Source organism: Galeopterus variegatus, unplaced genomic scaffold, assembly GCF_000696425.1.
Source record: "Galeopterus variegatus unplaced genomic scaffold, G_variegatus-3.0.2 Scaffold7067, whole genome shotgun sequence".
NCBI lineage: Eukaryota > Metazoa > Chordata > Mammalia > Dermoptera > Cynocephalidae > Galeopterus > Galeopterus variegatus.
Genome location: NW_007733178.1, coordinates 88,292 through 102,792, shown reverse-complemented (window position 1 = coordinate 102,792; position 14,501 = coordinate 88,292). Strand labels below are relative to the sequence as shown.

At 41.0% G+C, this 14,501-nt stretch overlaps 1 pseudogene; it reads left to right on the top strand.

The window, feature by feature from the left end:
* The first annotated feature begins 11,423 nt into the window (after positions 1–11,423).
* On the top strand, positions 11,424–12,499 carry LOC103607045 (annotated as a pseudogene).
* The last annotated feature ends 2,002 nt before the right edge of the window (positions 12,500–14,501 follow it).

The window sequence follows — 14,501 nt, the reverse complement described above, 5'->3', positions numbered from 1 at the left end:
GGGGGGGGGGGGGGGCATCAAAATTGTTTACAAGTTCCCTAAGATACTTTCTTCTCCCCAAACAACATAAGCAGTAAATAACCTTCTAAATATAAATTGCCTGAAAGTATTACAAAATGCTAAAACTTCTATCTTGAGACTACATTAGAGTTTAAGATAGACAATAGTTGTACCAGAGGGAAATTAAGAAGGAAAAAAATGATTCTTCCTCCTCAAAAGGGAGGTGATAGTTGTGATGGAGAGAGGAAAGATGAAGACTACTCATTCAACAAATATTTATTTAGCATTTGTGATACACAAACATTTATTTAGCATGTGCCAGGATTTGTGCTAAGTTCTGCGGAGAAAATGTGAGCAAGACACACATAGACTCTTGTTCTCCTTTATAGGCTAACATATAAGAGAACTCTACGGTAAAAAACACATGTATCAAAAGAATGAAACATCCATGTTTATTTACTGTCATTCAATAGTAACAGAAGTTAATAGCTGTTTAATAATTAAGTGACTACCATGTCCCAGTTACAATGCCAATCAAAGAAGCATCTTAAAGTTTTCCCCCTGAGGATTTCACACCCTACACGCTTATACAAATACAGGTATAAATAAGTTTGAAACATTATAGTCAATACTATAATATTTGTACAACTTTCTAAGGAAATAAATAGTATGAAACAAACTTCTACTAGGGAAGGGGAACTGAGATCAGGGTAAACTTCACATCGGTAAGCCGAGTCTTAAAAAACGAGTAGGAGTTTGCCAAGCAAAGAATGTCAGACAGAAGAGAAAGCTATAGAAAAGTCACAGAAGTGTGAAATTTCATGAGGGAAACGAAGGAAAACCATTGTAACTACAGCATGGGGTACAGTGCAATGCAGAGGATGGAAAATGTGGCTGTGTAAGCCGTTTAGGGCTCAGTACATGAACAGGCCTGTATACCACCTGAGAAATGTTTGGACCATTAAATTTATAAAAAGGGATGGTACCGTATGTCTGTACTAGCAAAATAACTGATGGCAGTATGAACTTTACACAGGGTAAAACACCAGAAGCAAAGAGATCTGTTTTTAAAGGTTATCACAACAAACCAGAGGAGAGATGATAGAGACTAAGAGAATAAATAGCAATGGGAAGGAAGAGAGAGAAAGAAATTACAGAAATCAGGGTAAATGACTGATAAACCAAATGTTGGAGGTAAAGGAGAAAGGGAATACTATTCCAGAGTGATCTCCAGATTCAAAGCCCATCAAAATACCAATGATATTCTTCACAGAAATAGAAAAAACAATCTTAACATTTATATGGTACAACAAAAGACCCTGAATAGCCAAAGTAATATCCTGAGCAAAAAGAATCAAGCTGGACGCATTATACTACCTGACTTCAAAACATACTACAAAACTACACTAACCAAAACACATGGTACTGGCATAAAAACAGACACATGGACCAGTGGAAAAGAACAGAGAACCCAGAAATTAATCCAAAGGCACCAAGAATATACACTGGGGAAAGGACAGCCTCTTCAACAAACAGTGCTGGAAATACTGGATATCCATGTGCATACGAATGAAACTAGACCCCTATCTCTCACCATATACCAAAATAAACTCAAAATGGATTAAGGATTTAATCTAAGACCTGAGACTATAAAACTCCTAGAAGAAAACACAAGAAATGCTTCAGGATGTAGGACTGGGAAAAGACCTCAGAAGCACAGGTAACAAAGGGCTGGCCGATTAACTCAGCTGGTCAGACAGTGGTGTTGATAACACCAAGGTCAAGGGTTCAGATCCTCACACTGGCCAGCTGCCAAAAAAAAAAAATAAAAAAAGCACAGGCAACAAAAGAAAAAATAAGCTGGCCAGTTAGCTCAGTTAGAGTGTGGCCTTGTAACACCAAGTTCAAGAGTTCAGTCCCCCATACCAGCCAGCTGCAAAAAAAAAGAAAAAGAAAAAAGCAACAAATGGGATTATATCAAACTGCTTCTGCACAGCAAAGCAAACAATCAACAGAGGAAAAGACAACTTAAAGAATGGGAGAAAATACTGCAAACTATACATCCAACAAGTAACTGATATCCAGAACATACAAAGAACTCAAACAACTCAATTGCAAAAAAAACAATCTGACTAAAAGGAGCTGAATAGACATTTCTCAAAGGAAGACATACAAATGGCCAACAGCTAATGAGAAAATGCTCAACATCTCTAATCAGAGAAATGCAAATCAAAATCACATTGAGATATCTCACCTCAGTTAGACTAGCTATTATCAAAAGACAGAAAATAACAAATGCTGACAAGGATGCGAAGGGGAACCCTTATACTCTGATGGTGGATTGTAAATTAGTACAGCCATTATAAACAACAGTATGGAGGTTTCTCAGATAACTACAGATAGAAGTACCATATGATCCAGCAATCCCTCTACTGGGCATATATTCAAAGGAATGGTATTCATGTCAAAGGGATACCTGCACTCCCATGTTTATCACAGCTCTATTCACAGTAGCCAAGATATGGAACCAACCTAAATGCCCATTGACGGGCGACTAGATAAGGAAATGTGGGATATATGCACAATGGAATATCAGCCATAAACATCTGTCATTTGCAGCAGCATGAATGAGCTTGGAGAAAATTATGTTACATCAAATAAGCCAGACACAGAAAGACAAATACTGCATGTTCTCATTCTCAGTGGGAGGTAAAATTAAATAAACAAACAATAACTGTAAGTTGAACTCTCAGGAGAGAGCAGAGCTGCGGAAAATTATGTTACATCAAATAAGCCAGACACAGAAAGACAAATACTGCATGTTCTCATTCTAAGTGGGAGGTAAAATTAAATAAACAAACAATAACTGTAAGTTGAACTCTCAGGAGAGAGCAGAGCTGAGGTTACTAGAGGCAGGAAAGGGGGAAAGGGGTTAGTAAGAGGTTGGGTAATGGACACAAAACAGCTAGACAGGAAAAATAAGTTCTATTGGTGTACAGTTGAGGTAGGCATCTATAATCAACAGTAATTTACTACATGTTATCAAATGGCTAGAAGAGAGGAGATTGAATGTCCTCATCACAAAAAAATGACTAAGTTTGTAATGATGAATATGCTAATTACCCTGATTTGATCATTACACATTGTATGTATGTATTGAAATATAATCCTGTACCCCACTGATATGTACAATCAATATGTTTCCATTTAAAAAAAAAAAAAAGGAGAGGAGCTGGCTGGTTAGCTCATAGAGCACAGCTTTATAACACCAAAGTCAAGGATTCAGGTCCCCATACTGGCCAATGCATCCCCCTCCACCTCCCCCCACAAAAAAGGAGAAAGTGGAGCCCATGATGACATTATTCAAGATAAGGGGAAGAAGAGGAGAATCAGCATGTTTGGAGAGAGACTACTATGAGTCACATTTTAGATAAAGTGAATTTTGTATTTGTGTTTGTGGGACTCACTGGTAGATAACTGAAAATTTTTATAGACTCCATTCACTGAGAGAAAAGTTCGCATTCCTTCCCATTCCAGAATAACATTCATTCATTCATTCAACAATTTATTTCTGGAATGCTTACTGATATCAGGCTCCATTAGAAATGCTGAAGACATATACCATAGAGTGGACAAAGTCCCTGTCCATTGAGCTTACATTCTAGCTTCTTATCAAGGTATAAGGAATAGGGAGGAAAGAATCAGACACAGTTAAAAATATGGATATACAATATATAATCCATTTACGTGATTGCCAAGGGAAGCCTCAAAGTATGCTAAAACATGTTTTAAATCGTATCGTAAATGAAAAATAATAGAAGTGTCCTCTTATTTTTTTGGTAATAAATAACTGCATGATAATTCGCATGTTTGACAGGTTTTAGTTTTCATATATCAGGTTTGCTTATAATGAAACATATGTGGCTAATTTGCATATATGTTACACTATCCTGATATTACCAGAAGTTACAATTTTCAGTAAAGTACTGGAAACTAAAAGGCTACCACTTCACATAAACTGAGTTTTGTTCAAACTGCTTTATTTACTTATTCATCTTTATTAGCTCCCACAAGTAAGTGAGAACATGCAGTATTTGTCTTTCTGTGCCTGGCTTATTTCACTTAATTTTCTCTAAGTCCCTCCATGTTGCTGCGAATGGTAGTATTTCATTTTTTTTTTTATAGCAGAGCAGTATTCCATTGTGTAGATATGCCACAGTTTCCTTATCCACTCATCCGATGTGGACATTTAGGCTGGTTCCAACTCATAGTGATGCAATAAACGTGGGAGTACAGGTATCCCTTCAACATAATCATTTCCATTCCTCTGGGTATATTCCTAGCAGTGGAATAGCTGGGTCATATGGTAGATCTATCTACAATTGTTTGAGGAAGCTCCATACCATTTTCCATAAAGGCTGCACCATTTTGCAGTCCCACCAACAGTGTAGGAGGGTTCCTTTTTCTCTGCATCTTTGCCAGCATTTGTCAATCTGTCTTTTGGATATGAGCCATTCTAACTGGAGTGAGATAGTATCTCAAAGTGGTTTTGATTTGCATTTCCCGAATGCTGAGTGATGTTGAGCATTTTTTCAGCGTCAGTGATGTTGGCCACTTGTATATCTTCCTTTGAGAAATGACTATTCAGCTTCTTTGCCCATTTTTAAATTGGGTTACTTGTTTTTTTGCTGTTAAGTTGTTTGAGTTCCTTGTATATTCTGGTTATAAATTCTTTGTCAGATGTATATTTTGCAAATATTTTCTCCTATTCTTGTTCAAACTGCTTTAAAAAATGACAATATTCTCTTCTTAATTATAAAGTTTCTTTTCTACTTTTCCATGAGAACCAGCTTTGCTAAAAAGCAAAGTTTGGCTATGACCTCTGACTATCATACAATTAATTATAAACTACCATTTTATTCAAGGTACTACACAGATATTTTGCCTACATTTTTAATCTTTTTAGTCTCCTAAACAGCCTAATGAAAATTAATTTTTAGTCTCTGAAGGGAAGCTTACCTGAGAATAAGAGTCACTTATCAAATACAATATCAGAGATGTATTTCATAAACCTTAAAATAAACTGCATTTTCTAAAAACAAAAGAAAAAAAAGCTATGAAAGTTTTTTCCTTCTATTCCTTGCCAAACAATATTTCCTACTATTTTCAATGAGATTTCTAAATATGTTCCACATGTAGGTCATTTTTTCTTTCCTAACACAGGGTACTTTGTCAGCTTGCCGTTACTTCCAAGGTCCCTAAAGTTATTATCAACAATCTTATCTTTTATCTCATTATAGGTCACTGCCTGGATCAGTGATTCACAACAGAAGCAGAATAGCCACTTCAGGACATTCTGAAAATCTGAGGCCCTTTTTTTTTTTTTTTTTTTTTTTTTAAAAGATGACCGGTAAGGGGATCTTAACCCTTGACTTGGTGTCGTCAGCACCACGCTCAGCCAGTGAGCGAACCGGCCATCCCTATGTGGGATCCGAACCCAGGGCCTTGGTGTTATCAGCACCGCACTCTCCCGAGTGAGCCACGGGCCGGCCCTCTGAGGCCCTTTTTAATAATTAGAAGGGAGGGTATTTGGTGAACAGGGGACTACTGATCCCAGAAGTCCTAAAATGTATGAGACAACCCTGAACAACAAAGAATTGTCTGCATCCCTCAAGATTTTAAAAGATTCCTCTAGACATTAAGTAGGTATAAAGCTTGTTTATGATCACCTTAGTCCAGAACTTTATTATATATAAAAATATATCATTTTCGCACTGTTTTAGTATAGACTGAATTTTCCACAAGTGTTCCTGCCATGTAAATTCAGGGAATTCCACTTGGTTTGTTCAAAGTTTAACCAGAAATTGTTCACCACTTACGCAAAATCAGTTTGTTAATGACAATGGCCCCTATGGTATTTGAAATGCCAGTACATCTGATAATGTCTGCATTTGGAGCTGCCACATATGCAGTGATTCTTTGTATTGGTGCAATATGCCAACAACTAATGATTACTTCATTATGTCTTATAATGTAGTTATGCCTTAGCATTTACATATTTAAGTAGCAGACATATTATTTTCTTTTTTTTTTTGGCTGCTGGCCAGTATGAGGATCTGCCTTGACCTTGGTATTATCAGCACCATGCTCTAACCAAGTGAGCTAACCGGCCAGCCCATTATTTTCTTTTTTTTTTTTTAAAAAAGATGACTGGTAAGGGGATCTTAACCCTTGACTTGGTGTTGTCAGCACCACGCTCAGCCAGTGAGCGAACCGGCCATCCCTATATGGGATCCGAACCCGGGGCCTTGATGTTGTAAGCACCGCACTCTCCCGAGTGAGCCACAGGCTGGCCCGAGCCCATTATTTTCTAATAACACAGTATTTCACCTTTTTGTTTCAATTAGAACACTATATTGATTTTTTAAAATTATGTTTAAGGGTAGATTTCATTGTCTGTAAATCTCATTTCAGGATTTTAGGCTGTTACAGGAGACTTCACAAAATATTTTTTATAAAAAAGGGGCCGCTAGGATAGGTTGAGACTCACTGTACACTTTAGTCTTCATGTGCCTGGACTACTAAAGATGCCTACTGATATTTTGATTTCTATACACTCTCGTCTTCCAAGTAAAAATACCTACAGATGTTAAAATCACCAATATCAGTTTGATCTTCAAAATATCACCAAGTTCCCAACTGCCTTACAAATCAGCCTGACACTGATATTTTTGTAACTCTTCATAAAGAGATTTCTTCCACCTAATTGTATCCGGCTACATCACAGACTGAACACCCTAACCAGAAAACCTTATTTCTAAGGGGTCAGAAAGTCACAATGGAAGGAGTGTAGAATTTGGAATCCTAATCTGTCACTTATTAGAGGAACGATCCTGGGCAAGTTACTTAACTGTCTGAATCTCCTTTTCTATATTTCTTAATGAAGATTAATAAGAACTTATCAGATCTTAGTTTTCAACCACCGCTTTCTCCAGCATGCGTCCCCTGACCCACCACATCCCCTGCAAGACTGACTAGGGTCTCGTATGCGATAGAAGAATCCGATACATATCACTTATTACACTGTATCTGCAATCGCCCATTTTCTCGTAGGCGTCCCCGACAAGACTGGAAGCTCCCTGAGGAGACAGACACCCTCAGAACTGTCTTCCACGCCTCGTCGTCATAGCACGGCAGTGCAGTTTCCCCGCTGAACAAACGACATGGCGACAGAATGCGGGAGTACCAGGGTTCGAGAGGAGAGCGGGTACAGAGGGGCCAGGAAGGGACCAGCGGGGCGGGCGCGGGCACCCAGGAGCCGGCAGGACTCACCAGTCCGTGGTCGATGTCGGCGTCCGGCCGTTTGGCGGAGGGCGGCGAGTACTCGGCGTAGCGCAGGCCCTCCCCGGCGGGGGTGACGCCACCACGGGTAGCCATGGCAATGCGGCCCAGGGAGACGCCGAGTGCCGCGGCGCCGCCTACGAGGCGGCCGCAGGGACAAACTAGTTGGGGCGGTTCATCTCGCGGCTTTGGCCGGAGGCTACATCCTCCGCGCAGGTCAAGGCGGGGCCCCGGGAGATCTCGCCCCGGCTCGGGTCAACTTGTCCCTTCAAATCCCGGGGACCGACTCCGAGCCGAGAGCCAGGAGGAGTGTAGGATTTTTTTGTTTATTTCAGATTGTCAGGCCCAAAGCCAAGGCTGGTCCTGGCTGGGGCATTGCCTGGTGGGGCCTGGCCCTGTCCCCAGGCCGTCCGGTGCGCCTGAGCTTAAGCCCTCTGGCTTACTGTTGGTATCATCAGATGCCCTGCCAGGAAAGACTCAGAGTCTAGCTGTAGTGCCTGAGGATGGGGATGTGCCTGAGGGTTTCTGACCCACTCCCAACTACTGATCACGCTTCTGTTTAATGCCGCAGTTTTCCCACCCAGGAGAGCAACTGAAGAGGCAATTTGCTTACTTCACCCCCAAATGAATAGCTATATTTAAGATGACATTGCAGAGAATAAACTTGTGAGCAAGTAAATGAATCTCTCTCCTCACAAATGGTTTTGTGCTCACTTGAGAAAGACCCACTTTATTATTAATTTTTGTTTTGAAGTCACCCGCTTGCTTTTAATTAGTTTAACCCTAAAGCTTTTAAAGGTATACTCAACCAGGTAAGGGTGATAGGGAATGTTTCCCAGTATTTCTTATGTAAACTCAAATTTTAGGTTCTTATTTGGGGTAACACAGGTTTTTCACTATTTTTTCCAAATTACAAAAAGTCTCTCTCTGTCTTTTCCCCCTGCATTCCTTTGTTCAAACTTGACTGCCACAATCAGACAAAAAGCACGAGGACTTTTTTCTTGCATCTGTATTAATTTTAAGTCAAGTTTTTTGGAGCAAAAATTAACCAACAATTGAAGCCCAAATATTTTCCAACTCCTATACCAACTTGGCATCTCTTTTGCCCTTCACACCCATTGCAAAATCCGCCTACAAGACGAGAAATCTTTATCTGTGTCTATTCCTAAATTAAAAGTTTTGAGGATCTATTAACTTATTCATTTAGTTGATATTATTAGCATGCCTAAGAGACTAGTCCTTGAGGAATTTATTAGGGAAGATAACACTGACACAGAGTGATAATAATACATACCAGAACATGACCATATGCATTGTACAGCAGAATAAAGAACTGGACTGGGAGAAAGGAAGAGGTCTGAGTTCTAGTGGACACTCCATCATTTTCTGGGATTGTGTCCCTGAACATGCCCATTAACCTCACAAATCCCTTTTCTGTAGAAGGAGAGTAACATTTGTCCAACATTCTGACTCAGGGAAATTGTAAGCATAAATGAAAAAAGAAAACAAAAAGGATATGGAAGCAATTCGTGCAATCCCTTTTCTGTAGAAGGAGAGTAACATTTGTCCAACATTCTGACTCAGGGAAATTGTAAACATAAATGAAAAAAAAAAAAGGATATGGAAGCAATTCGTGTAATGCACTTATGAAGAGAATTACAACCATATTGCTGTTGGGGATTACAGGAGGGAATGGCCACTTTTAACAAGGGCCATCAGAGAAGGTTTGGTGGAGGCTTAGGCAAGGTCAGTAAAGAATGGGTAAGATTTTTTATGTGGAAGAGGAGGAGGGCCAGAAATTTCAACTGGAAACAAATGCAAAGAAATGCAATAGCATGTAAGACTAGGTGAAAAACACTCCAAATTCTTCAAAGACATGATCTTGTTACAGAACTTAATTTTTGTTAAACTGATCCACAGCTATGAAGGACACTGATGAACCAAGTAAATAAATTGGATTGGGGACTATAGGTCTTTCATTCATCCATCTATTTGATAAATATTTATTGAGCATCTGTTAGGTATCAGGCACTGTGCTATAGTGTCAAGTAAACAAGTAAGTTTGCTGATTCCTTGAAGTTTACAGTCTATGGGAGGTTTATGGTGTACCTAAGAGCTGGGCCCTAGCAGTAACAGGCTTCTAGCCTGAAGCAAATGAGCAATTAGAGCAAGACCCAGGTCAACTGCATCTCCTCTTAGGGCAACTGCTGACCCTACTCAGGAACTGGAGGGAAACTTCCAGAATGGAAGCCAGGAAAAGGGGGGAAAGGAGAATTGGGAAGGGGAGAGGATAGCAAGGTAGAGGGGAAGTGGGCTCAGCAGGGTTGCATCTCAGCCCAGACCCCAACCTATTGAATCAGATTGCTGGCTGCTTGTAGACTTAACTGACCTTCCCCCACCCCCTTCTACTTCCAATTCAGGCATCTACTCCTACAAAAGTAGCTGGTATTAAAGAAAAATCTGGTAATAAACTAATTCATGTTAAAAAAAAAAAAATCTCATCCACAAAGACTGTTCAACTCTCAGCCTTTGGTTCTCTGGTAATCTTACCCTCAGCAGCAAAGAAAAGATGGAAACAAGAGACATGAAGTCCTTTTCTCTCCCCTCCTCCTGATTTAGCTAAACTCATTTTTCTGGCTTCTGTGAAAACAAAGAATGCTGATGGAATTTGAATGTGTTGTCCCCTCCAAAACTCATGTGGAAATTTGATCTCCAATGTGGCAGTGCTGGAAACTGATTGAGTCATGGGGGTGGATCCCTCATGAATGGATTAATGCTCTCCCTGGGGGAGGAGGGATAGTGAGTGAGTTCTCACTCTATTAGTTCCCACCAGACCTGATTGTTTATTTTTATTTATTTATTTTTTTAACAGATAACCGGTAAGGGGATCTCAGCCCTTGGATTGGTGTTGTCAGCACCACGCTCAGCCAGTGAGCTAACTGGCCATCCCTATATAGGATCCAAACCCGTGGCCTTGGTGTTATCAGCACCGCATTCTCCCGAGTGAGCCACGGGCCGGCACGAGACCTGATTGTTTAAAGGACCCTGGCACCTCCTCTCTCTCTCTCTTGCTTCCTCTGCCACATGTGATCTGCTTGTACCTGCTGCTTCTCTGCCATGAGTAGAAGCAGCCTGAGGCCCGTGCCAGATGCAGCTGTCCCAGAGTCATAAGCCAAATAAACCTCTTTCCTTTATACATTATCCAGTCTCAGGTATTTCTATTATAGCAACACAAAACGGACTAATACAAATGCTTTTTATGAAACCCCAAAGCAAAGCCATATTGGGGGGGGGGCACTGAGGAGCAGGCAGCTGGCGGGCATAGGTATCTAAACTGGGACCTTGATGTTATCAAGACCTTGCTCTGTAACATTGGCCTATTTTTATTTTTATGGCCACTGGCCCATAAGGGGATCCAAGCCCTTGGCCTTGATGCCTTAGTGTTATCAGCACTGTGCTCTAACCAAGTGAGCTATGGCCTATCTTTATTAGTTATACCACTTCACTTCAAAGACAGATTATATGTTCAAAAGACTTTGTAAAGGAAAGGCACACATTGGTAATACTTCCTTCTTTTTTTTTTTTTTTTTTTTTTGGTGGCTGGCCAGTACAGGGATAGAACCCTGGACCTTAGTGTTATCAGCACTACACTCTAACAAACTGAGCTAACCAGTCAGCCCTGGTAATACATCTTGGAAACCTCTCAGTAAAAAAAATGTCTTAGAATTTGCTGTTTGAAAGGACTTTTGCAAAAAATAAATAAATAAACAAGTTGATCTCATGAGGATTAATCGAGTTGACTTTGTAAAGCTCTCGGAATAATGCTTGATGACTAGCAAGTTCTACAAAAGTGCTGGTGACTATTTTCTTTGCATTACCTTTTTTGCCTATTTATTTCCTTGTGTATTTTCTTCTCACAGCCTCTGCTCGTCCCTCCCCCCCAGTTGTGTTGATCCCCAAGTGGATATCTGGTCTTTGAAATTGTAAAATTTAATTAGACATTACATAGTTATAAAGTACAAGGGTATTTCAAAAAGTTCATGGAAAAATAGAATCAAAATATCTCTTTCCCATCTTGCAAGATGGTGTGTGAAAAAGGTGAGAAGCCAGGTACTGAGGAGAAGAAACCTGAAGCCAAGGAGTCTGATGCTGGTGGCAAGGTTAAAAAGGCTAACCTCAAAAGAAAACAATTTGAAAATAATTTTTAACTTAAAAAAAAAAAGGCTAACCTCAAGGCTAAAAAACCAAGCAGGAGAAGCTCCACTGCAGCCAAACCCCTCTCCCCATAGAGGAATTGGCAGATATTCCCGATCTGCTAGGTATTCCGCAAAGTCCATGTACAAGAGGAAATACTCAGAGAATAAATCTAGGATTAAAAAGAGAAGGGAGGGCCGGCCCATGGCTCACTCGGTAGAGTGCGGTGCTGACAACACCAAGACCGCGGGTTTGGATCCTATATAGGGATGGCCGGTTTGCTCACTGGCTGAGCGTGGTGCTGACAACACCAGGCCAAGGGTTGAGATCCCCTTACCGGTCATCTTTAAAAAAAAAAAAAAAGAGAAGGGAGAAGGTTCTTGCTGCTGTCCACAAAACCAGTTGGTGGTGACAAGTATGGTGGTACTCAGTGGTTAAAGTTCGCAAAAAGCCTAGATATATCCTACTGAAGATGTTACGTTCCTTGAGAGTTGTTGAGCCACCGCAAAGAACCCTTCAGTCAGCACGTGAGAATACTGTGAGCTAGCAGCACTCCCGGGACTGTTGTGATCCTCTTCACGGGGTGCCACAGAGGCAAGAGGGTGGCTTTCCTGAAGCAGCTGAGCAGTGGCTTGCTACTTGTGACTGGACCTCTGGTCCTCAGTCGAATTCCTCTGTGAAGAACACACCAGAAATTTGTCATCACCACCTCCACAAAAATTGATATGAGCAATGTAAAAATCCCAAAACTGATGTGTACTTTAAGAAGCAGCAGCTGCAGCTGCCCAGACACCAGGAACATGAGATCTTCAACACAGAGAAAGAGAAATGTGAGACTACAGAGCAATGCAAGGTTGATCAGAAAGCTGTAGACTCAGAAATTTTACCACACATCAAAACTATTCCCCAGCTCCAGGGCTACCTGGGATCTTGGAGTTATCAGCCACATGCTCTAACCAACTGAGCTGACCGGCCAGCCCTATAAAATGTCTTATTCCTCCATCATTTTAAACAAACCCAAATTAGGACTCATAGAGGATGGATTATTAGTGTGGAAGAAATCCTAGGCAGAACTGAATCAGATGACCCACATCCAAATAAAAGGCCCTAGCCCTGCAGACCTCCATTCAGTACATGAACCGATATAGTGCATCTGTCGTGGTATTAAAATTTCATGGGGGATGGGGGGAGTGTTATTAGGGGAAAAAGTCTAAAAAAGCTCTTTTGGGGAGATAATGAGAAAAAGTTTGAAAAACAGTGATTTATATATGATATTAAAAATGTCTTTAAAATGTATCATTGTTGTTATGATATCAGATTTAATTGGTTTTTCAATTAACCACCAACCACTACCCTGTTCTGGTCAGAAAAGAGGCTTTACTGTATGACAAAGTACAGTGAACACAAAGGAGAAGGGACCTGAACTGTTCAAGGAAGGAGCCAGAGAAGGTAGTGCTTGAGCTGACAATGGAAGGATGAATACAAAGTTGTTGGGTTGATAAAAATGAAGCAGGCTGGGGGACATGAGGTATGAGGAAGCATTATATGTGAGCAGCTCTGCAAGTCATTCAGTTTGCAAAAGATTGACATATAAAGAAGAGAATGAAGATGAATGAGGATGGACAGACAACCAAAGGCCAGATAATGAACAGCTTTATGAAATAAGCAAGGGCATTTAGCATTTATCTTACAGGTGAAGGCAAGACATCAAAAAATGTTTAATCCCACAGTGACATGATCAGATTCTACATGCTAGGAAGATCATTCTGGTAGCAAGGTAGTGATGGGCCAGAACTAAAGGAGGGAGATCAGCAAAAAAGTTATTGCAATAGTCTGAGTAAGAGATGCTGAGTCCTAACCTAGGGCAGTGGCAGGGAAGGGCAAAGAGGAGTATAGTTGCATTAATTGGTTTCTTCCCCACATTTAATCCTTCGTGGCTCCTCCCAATGTAGACCCCAGCATTGACTCCATCCTCTACTCTCAGGGGGGGCCCCAATTGACCTAAGCCAACCAATGCATCCCATCATTCTAACCATGATGTTTGTTTCATGGATGGGCACCTTACCCTTCTGAAACATTGGGATTATAGGAAAGGTTTGCTGGGTTCTTCTAGGAAAGCAGCATCATCCCTCTTCTACTGGATATGGAGAGAAAAGCATGAAGCCCTAATTTTGGTGTCAGTCATTTGACAACCATGAATGACCATTTAATTTATCATCCAAAAGTGGTCACATTTGAGAGAAAGATAGTGCTAGAAGAGAGAGAGCGCAATAAATAATTACAATCAGACAATAGACGTAACTGGGACTGTCTAGCAATATAATCCCCCTACCATTAGAAGAGATGGTCTTACGTGCCAGGGCCGGGGCACACTGCATCCCTTCTTTGTTCACTGCTCAGGCAGCTGCCCAGGCCTCCTGGCAGGAGCCCCTTCTTGGCCAGGCCCAGCTCCTGCCCACTGCTCCAAAGGGCTCCGGGCAGGACAGTCCCCAAGGAGGAAGGACTCTGTAACAGGCACTGAGCCCACAGCCCTGGGCTGCACCCATAATATGGCACCTGCAGGGCACAGCCTAACCCTGACAACCTGCACCCAGCACTGACCGACCGTCTGTGTTCCTTTTTCAAGAAGCAATTCAAATTTCTGCTCAGATTTTGATATTTCCTGTAACTGCCAACATAGGGAATAGGGACCATGTCCAGCTCCTGTTTCATTTTTAGAACAACTTGGTAAAAATGCTGCTCTTGACGCGCCATCCTCCCTGAGCCTCCCCACAATTAAACCTCACGGTGAGCTGGGGGGTGGGGGAGATGCCTCAGGATGAAGCAAACACCATTGAAAGCCACAAGGAAATGAAGAAGAAACTGGGTCCTTGATAATACTGTTCAACTACTTCACTTGAAGTCTACCCCATCTCTGCACTTTTTAGATATGAGAGTATCTAAAAATTGTAAATTTTATTTAAATT